The sequence below is a fragment of the Stegostoma tigrinum genome, chromosome 44 (assembly GCF_030684315.1).
Source record: "Stegostoma tigrinum isolate sSteTig4 chromosome 44, sSteTig4.hap1, whole genome shotgun sequence".
NCBI classification, from domain to species: Eukaryota; Metazoa; Chordata; class Chondrichthyes; order Orectolobiformes; family Stegostomatidae; genus Stegostoma; species Stegostoma tigrinum.
Genome location: NC_081397.1, coordinates 12,229,050 through 12,236,907, shown reverse-complemented (window position 1 = coordinate 12,236,907; position 7,858 = coordinate 12,229,050). Strand labels below are relative to the sequence as shown.

The window sequence follows — 7,858 nt, the reverse complement described above, 5'->3', positions numbered from 1 at the left end:
CTCTGGCAGCACATTCCAGGCACTTAACACCCACTGTATTAAAAAAAAACCTGCAAATCACTTCTCTTTTAAAAGTATCGGTTTTACTTTAAACCTGTGTCCCCGAGTAATGAACTCCATAATGAGTCCATCCACAGCTCCAGATGCTCCATGCAGCAAGCCCAGGAATTGCAGCTGAACAGACTGCCTGCATATGTACTCATGAAAGACTTTGGAAGTACACCTGATTTTCCATATATTGCAGGAGGAGCATTCCATGGGGCCAAATTCTCCTGCTATTTCAAACTTTCTTGACTAAATCCATTTTATCAGTAACAGAAAATAACCCAGAAACTGATTTCATACTCTCACCTACCTGTCGTCAAACTCAAGTCCGCCCACTCAAAAGGTAAACAGTCTTTCATCTTACCTTTTATTCCAAAAAAAGACATGTTCAAAACTTCAGCCCCTATTCAGTGTGGATTGCAGGAACTTAAATAGGTTAGCAACCCACAAATTCTTCCTATAACTCTAAAACATGAGAACTGATTTTCAAGAATTGAAAAATTAATGTGGCTTAACAGGCCAGCTTGGTTATTATGTTAACATAACTTGTTTTTATGTAAACATTATATGTAAAAAAAAAACAAGTACAGGACTGGGCTATTCTGCTCTTTGAGCCTGCTACACCATTCAAAATAAAAAAAACTCTAACCCTCGATCTCCATGCCATTTTTCTATATTGTCTCCACAGCCCCTGACCCCTTTAATAATGTAAACACATATCAACCCCTTGCTTGAATATACTCAGTGATCTGATTTGATTCATTGTAGTCACATGTACCTAAGCACAGCAAAAAGCTTCGTTTTGTGAGTAGTATCGCAACAAAGACATAGAGATCATGAGGTGCTTAGACAGAATGAGGCATACAAGGTTACAGCTGCACAGGAACTGTGTAAAGCAAGATCAACATTATTTGAAGTTAGAAAGGTCGATTCAGCAGCCCATTAACAGCAGGGAAGAAGCTGTTCTCAAACTTGTTGGTACATGTTCAAGCTTCTCTATCTTCTGCCTGATGGAAGAGGTCAGAAGACAGCATAATTGGGTGCCAGGGGTCTTTGATGATGTTGGCAGCCTTTCTGCAGCAATGAGAAATATAAGTGGAGTCCATGTATCAGAGGTTAGCTTCCGTAATGGTATGGGCTGTGCAAACAACTTTGTGCAGTTTCTCTTGGTCCTAAGCAGAGCAGTTATTGTATCAGGCCATTATGCACACAGATAGAATGCTTTCTGTGGTCCATCTGAGAAAGTTGGTGAAGATCCTTTATGGACATGCTGAATTTCCTAAGCTATCTGAGGAAGAAGAGGCGTTGTTCTGCCTTCTTTATCATCACATCCATGTGGGAGGCTCAGGGCAGATTGTTGAAGTAGATATGGGAGTGTCCTCCTCCCTTCCTCCTGAAGTACTAATGTCCAAAGTGTACTGTGCTAATAAACTCCACAGCTTTGATCACCCTCTGTGTGAAGGAATATTTCATTGTCTCACACCTAAAGGTCGAATTTGTATCTTAAACCCAACTCCCCAAAGGGGCATCATTCTTGTTACATCTGGTCTGTCGAGCCCAATGAGAATTTCATAAATTTCAATCAGATATCTTTTAATTCACCTCAGCAGATCCAGATCCAGAAATGTCTGAAAACATGATCAAATGCATGGTTTGGGAGGTTGAAGTAGTTTCTATGGATTTTAGTAGAGGTTTTCACAAGGTCTCACACTAAAGACTGATTGAGATGGTTAAAGCACATGGAATTCAGGGAAACTTGACGAGATGGAGCAGAAATGGGCTTCATAATAGAATACTAAAGATAGTAGTAGAAGGCTTCGTAATACAATACTAAAGGTAGTAGTAGAAGGCTGTTTGAGTGACTGCAGCCCAGTATTCAGCGGAATATCACAAGATCAATACTGGACCCCTTATTATTTGTTATATAAACAAATAACATGGCTGAAAATGTGGGGGGTATGTGAAGCAAATTTGCAGGATAGTTAAAAGTGAAAAAGATAGTTGTAGTTTACAGGAAGATGTAAATGTGTTGGTCACACGGACAGAACAGTGGCAGATAGTATTTGACCCTGATAAGTGTGAGATGATGCACTTGGAAGAACAAACGAGATGAGTGAGTATTTAATGAGTGGCAGCACATTGGGTAGCTCAGACGAACAGAGGAATGTCAGGCTATTTTTTCACAGGTCGCCCACGTCCAACTTCAAATGTGAAAATCCCAATATGGAAATTGCTCGCGAGTACATTAGCTGGTAGCCTATCCGATTTTTAATCCGTGGGTCGACGGTTCATATCATCATGTTCTCTTCAATAACAACAACAATTAAAGAGAGAAATCAAAATCTGAAGGGAGCTTCAGGTGTTGCTTTATCAACTCAGAAGCAAGAACTGCTAAATTCTCTATCCACAGTAATTTTTGAATCTAGACTCCCAGATACACTTCATATGAAAGTGTCTCCAGGCCCATTCTTGCTTTGCCCAAAGTATGGCTGCTTTGGACAAGGAACAAAATCAACCTCTCTAACTGGAAGCCAGATATTGGCAAAATGCAAAATCAAATAAAATTTAACAAATACGGAGAGTTCAAAATGTTCCAAAGGAAAATGTCTCAGGCTCAGTTAGTTAGTTAATATGTTTACATAGCAAGTTAGACGATCCTCAGTGTGAAACCCAGTAGTGCCTTTGTTCTAAATCAGTCACCAAGTCCACTTTACTGCAAACTCACAACCATTGTGCTTTCTGCACAGAAAAGAGTAGACAAGATGTATATCGAGGAAAAGCAAGGATGGTTTGCAACAGCTATGCCTGAGGAGTAGCACATGATGTGACAGTGCTGAAGTCTTTCTTCAATGAAGACCTTAGAATCCCAGATCTCTTTGCATCCTACAGTTTGTGATGTACATGAATTTGTGCCAATTTTGTTGCTTTCAGGCTCTCTTGTGCCACCTTATCCCTTCAAGAAATGTCACATAAAATCCTTTACCAGTCTCTATAGGGTGCTTATTGCCTTATTGCAATTCAATATAGCTTATTGCAATGGAAGAGTTCACTGAAATAAACAAGACCTTCTCAGCCTTAAAAGTCCACTGTTGATTCTCATGTTCCAAGGGAGATGCAATTGAAAGGTTTATGAAATCCTTAGAATCTCTAATGTGGAAGTGGGCCATTCAGCAAATTGAGTCAATGTCAACCGCCAGAAAAGCATCCAAATCAGAACTGTCTTATCCCTGTACCCTGCATTTCGCATGTCTAATTCACCAAGCTTGCACATTCCTGGACACTTTGGGCAATTTAACAAGACCAATCCACCTAACCTGCACATCTTTGGGCTGTGAGATGAAATCCATGCAGACACAGGAAGAATGTGCAAACTCCACACAGAAGGTCACCTGAGCCTGGAATTGAACCTGACTCCCTGGAGCTGTGAGGCAACATTGCTAACCACTGAGTGACCATGTGGCTCCTAACAATGTCAATGAAATAATGTTAAACACATTCTATCAGGCTGTGCTTGCATGACAGTCTCAAACAGGAAAAAGAGAACAAAGATGAACACCTTTAAAAAGACCATACAATTAGAACAGAAGTAGGCCTTTCGGCCCCTTGACCAAGCTTTGCCAATCAGACCACGGCTAATCCAACATTCCTCATGCTCACTTTCCTACCCTTTCCCTCTGACCCTTGATTTGCATTCAATCTCATCTTTAAACATAGACAAGGTCTCTTCTTCCACAACTCTTTGCAGCAGGGAGTTTCAAAGACTCTTAACCTTTCAAGAGAAGGAAATGCTTCTCCTCTCAGTCTTAAAGTGCCTCTTTGTTCTGAGACAATGCATTCTGGTAAAAACATGAGTCATAACATCCTCTCAGCATCCACACTGTCCAGCCCCTTAAGAATCCCCCATGTTTCGATGAGATCACCTCTTATTCTTCCAAAGTGTAGTGAGTATACTCCCAATCGATTTAAAGTCATTCCATTTGGTATGATGAATGTACCAGCCACATTTCAAAGACAAACAAAGTCATTTCAGAATTACCCAGTTGTGTGATGTACACAGACAATCCAGTGATTATTTTCTGGTTGCAGTAGCAGCGCGAGCGGGAGCTTGGACCAGGGGCCTGTCGGGAAGCCGGTGAGTCACTGTTTTTGAATCAATAAAAAGCGTACCTCAATCAGCAGCACCTCAGAGCAGAGGTTTCTGGGAAGGGAGTGACCTTTTTCCTTTCATCCCTCAGCTGTATAACTGATCGTTGTACAAACCCGAGACCCTACCCTTGTAGGGCCTCCCACCCATCCACCTCCTCTAACCTTATACACCAGGGATAAATCAAGGTAAGCTTCTCTTTTTTTTACCTTCTGTTTAGGGGATTAGCAGGGATGGGAGTGCAGGTAGAGGAATGTTCCCCCTGCATGATGTATGAGGTGAGGGACGCCATTAGTGTCCAAATACATCTGCAGGAAGTGCACCTAACTCTTGCTCCTCCAGGACTGCGTTAGGGAACTGGAGCGGGAGCTGGATGCACTTAGGATCATTTGGGAGGCAGAGTCAGTGATAGACAAGAGTTTCAGGCAAGTAGTTCCTCCTAAGCATGAAGAAAGCTGGGTAACTGTTAGAAGGGGAAAAAGCAGTCAGTGCAGGGATCACCTGTGGTCATTCCCCTGAAAAACAAGTGTATCGTTTTGGATACTGTTGGGGGTGGGACTTACCAGGGGCATGCAGTAGGGTGCAGGTCTCTGGCACAGAGTCTGTCCCTCTTGCACAGAAGGGAAGGGGGGATAGGAAGAGAGTGATAGCCATTGGGGACTCAATAGTTAGAGGGACTGATAGAAGGTTTGCCGGGAACGAAAGAGACTCACGATTGGTGTGTTGCCTCCCAGGTGCCAGGGTCCGTGATGTCTCGGATCGTGTCTTTGGGGTCCTGAGGGGAGAGGGTGACCAGCCCCAAGTCGTGGTCCACATAGGCACCAATGACATAGGTAGAAAGAGGGGTAGGGATGTCAGGCAGGATTTCAGGGAGCTAGGGTGGAAGTTGAGAGCTAGAACAAACAGAGTGGTTGTCTCTGGTTTGTTACCTTATGATAGCGATGCAAAGAACAGGGAGAGATTTCAGCTGAACATGTGGTTGCAGGGATGGTGGAGGAGGGAGGGCTTCAGGTACATGGACAATTGGGGCTCATTCTGGGGAAGGTGGGACCTCTACAAACAGGATGGTCTCCACTTGAACCAGAGGGGCACTAATATCCTGGGTGAGAAATTCGCTAGTGCCATTCGGGTGGATTTAAACTAGCTCAGAAGGGAGACGGGAAACTGAGGTGTCGTCCTAGTACACAGGAGGATGAGCATAGGGAGGACATGGTCAGGACCTCACTGTCACAGGAGTGTGCTGGCAGACAGCAAGCTGGATTGAAGTGTGTCTACTTTAATGCCAGGAATATCCGGAATAAGGTAGAGCTTGCAGCTTGGAAAGGTACCTGGGACTTTGATTTTGTGGCCATTTCGGAGACATGGATAGAGCAGGTTCAGGAATGGATGTTGCAGGTTCCAGGGTTTAGATCTTTCATTAAGGTCAGGGAAGGTGGTAAAAGAGGGGGAGGTGTGGCTTTGTTGGTCAAGGACAGTATAACGGCGGCTGAAAGAACTTTTGATGAGGATTCGTCTACTGAGGTGGTATGGGCTGGGGTTGCCAAGGAAGGTTTGTTGACTGAGTCAGTGTGGGTGGAAGTTCGGAACAGCATGGGAGCAGTCATCTCACTGGGGGTTTTCTATAGACCCCCAAATAGCAGGAGGGAGATGGAAGAACTCATTGGCCGGCAGATTGTTGAAAAGTGCAAATGTAGCAGGGTTGTTGTTATGGGTGACTTCCACTTTCCCAATATAGATTGGAACCTCCGTAGTGCAGATGGTTTGGATGGAGCTGTTTTTGTCAGGTGTGTTCCGGAGGGTTTCCTTACTCAGTATGTGGACAGGCCAACAAGGGGGGAGGCCATTTTGGATTTGGTGCTCGGCAATGAGCCAGGACAGGTGTCAGATCTCGTGGTGGGAGAACACTTTGGTGACAGTGACCGCAACAGCCTCACATTTACCATAGCCATGGAAAGGGAAAGAAGCAGTTACCGGGGAAGATAATTAACTGGGGTAAAGAAAACTATGACGCTATCAGACAGGAGTTGGGAAGCACAGATTGGGAGCAACTGTTCCATAGAAAGGGCGTAGCAGACATGTGGAGGCTGTTTAAGGAGCAGTTGTTGTGAGTGATGCATAAATTTGTTCCCCTGAGACAGGTAAGAAGGGGTAAGATTAAGGAGCCTTGGACGACGAGTGCAGAGGTGCTTCTTGTCAAAAAGAAAAAGGCAGCTTATGTAAGGTGGAGGAAGCAAGGGTCTAACACAGCTTTAGAGCATTACAGGGTTGCTCGGAGAGAGCTCAAAAGTGGACTGAGGAGGGCCAGGAGGGGGCACGAACAAGGCTTGGCAGGGAGGATTAGGGAGAACCCAAAGGCATTTTACTCATACATGAGGATTAAGAGAATGATCTGGGATAAGGTAGGACCGATCAGGGATAGCATAGGGAACTTGTGCGTGGAGTCTGAGCAGATAGGGGAAGCCCTAAATGAGTTTTTTCTTCGGTTTTCATGAAGGAAAGGGACCTTGTTCTGAATGAGAACTTTGAGGAGCATGAAAACAGGCTTGAACAGATCGGGATTGAGGAAGTTGATGTGCTGGAAATTTTGGCAAACATTAAGATTGATAAGTCCCCAGGGCCAGACCAGATTTATCCTAGGTTGCTCCGGGAAGTGAGAAAGGAGGTTACTAAGCTGCTGGCGAAGCTCTTTGCTTCCTCACTCTCCACGGGAGTCATACCGGAAGATTGGAGGGAGGCAAATGTTGTTCCTCTTTTCAAGAAAGGGAATCGGAAAATCCCTGGAAATTACAGACCAGTCAGTCTTACATCTGTGGTCAGCAAGGTTTTGGAAAGAATTCTGAGGGGTAGGATTTATGACTATTTGGAAAAGCATAGCGTGATTAAAGGAAGTCAGCATGGCTTTGAGAGGGGCAGGTCATGCCTTACAAATCTTATTGAGTTCTTTGAGGAAGTCATGAGACAGGTTGACGAGGGTCGAGCAGTGGACGTGGTGTACATGAACTTCAGCAAGGCATTTGAAAAGGTTCCCCACGGCAGGTTCATTCATAAAGTCAGGAGGTACGGGATACAGGGTAATTTGGCTGTCTGCATTCAGAATTGGTTGGCTGACAGGAGGCAGAGAGTGGTTGTAGATGGTAAGTATTCTGCCTGGAGGTCAGTGCTGAGTGGTGTCCCACAGGGTTCTGTTCTTGGGCCTCTGCTCTTTGTAGTTTTTATAAATGACTTGGATGAGGAGGTTGTGGGGTGAGTTAGTTTGTTTGCTGATGACACAAAGGTTGGAGGTGCCGTTGATAGTATCGAGGGCTATTGCAGGTTTCAGCGAGACATTGACAGAATGCAGAGCTGGGCTGAGAAATGGCAGATGGAGTTCAACCTGGATAAATGTGAAGTGATGTATTTTGGAAGGTCGAACTTAAATGCTGAATTTAGGATTGAAGGCAGGATTCTCGGCAGTGTGGAGGAACAGCGGGATCTTGGTGTTCAAGTGCACAGCTCCCTCAAAGTTGCCAACCAGGTGGATAAGGTTGTTAAGAAAGCATATGGTGTTTTGGCTTTCATTAACAGGGGGATCGAGTTTAAGAGCCGCGAGGTTATGCTGCAGTTCTACAAAACCCTGGTGAGACCACACTTGGAATATTGTGTCCCGTTCTGGACGCCCTATTACAGGAA

At 44.5% G+C, this 7,858-nt stretch overlaps 1 protein-coding gene across 1 annotated transcript in view; it reads right to left on the bottom strand.

Moving 5' to 3' along the window:
• Positions 1 to 7,858, bottom strand: part of LOC132207190 (histone H3-like) — a 913,943-nt gene that overhangs the window by 643,370 nt on the left and 262,715 nt on the right. The gene's annotated exons all lie outside the window — the stretch shown is intronic.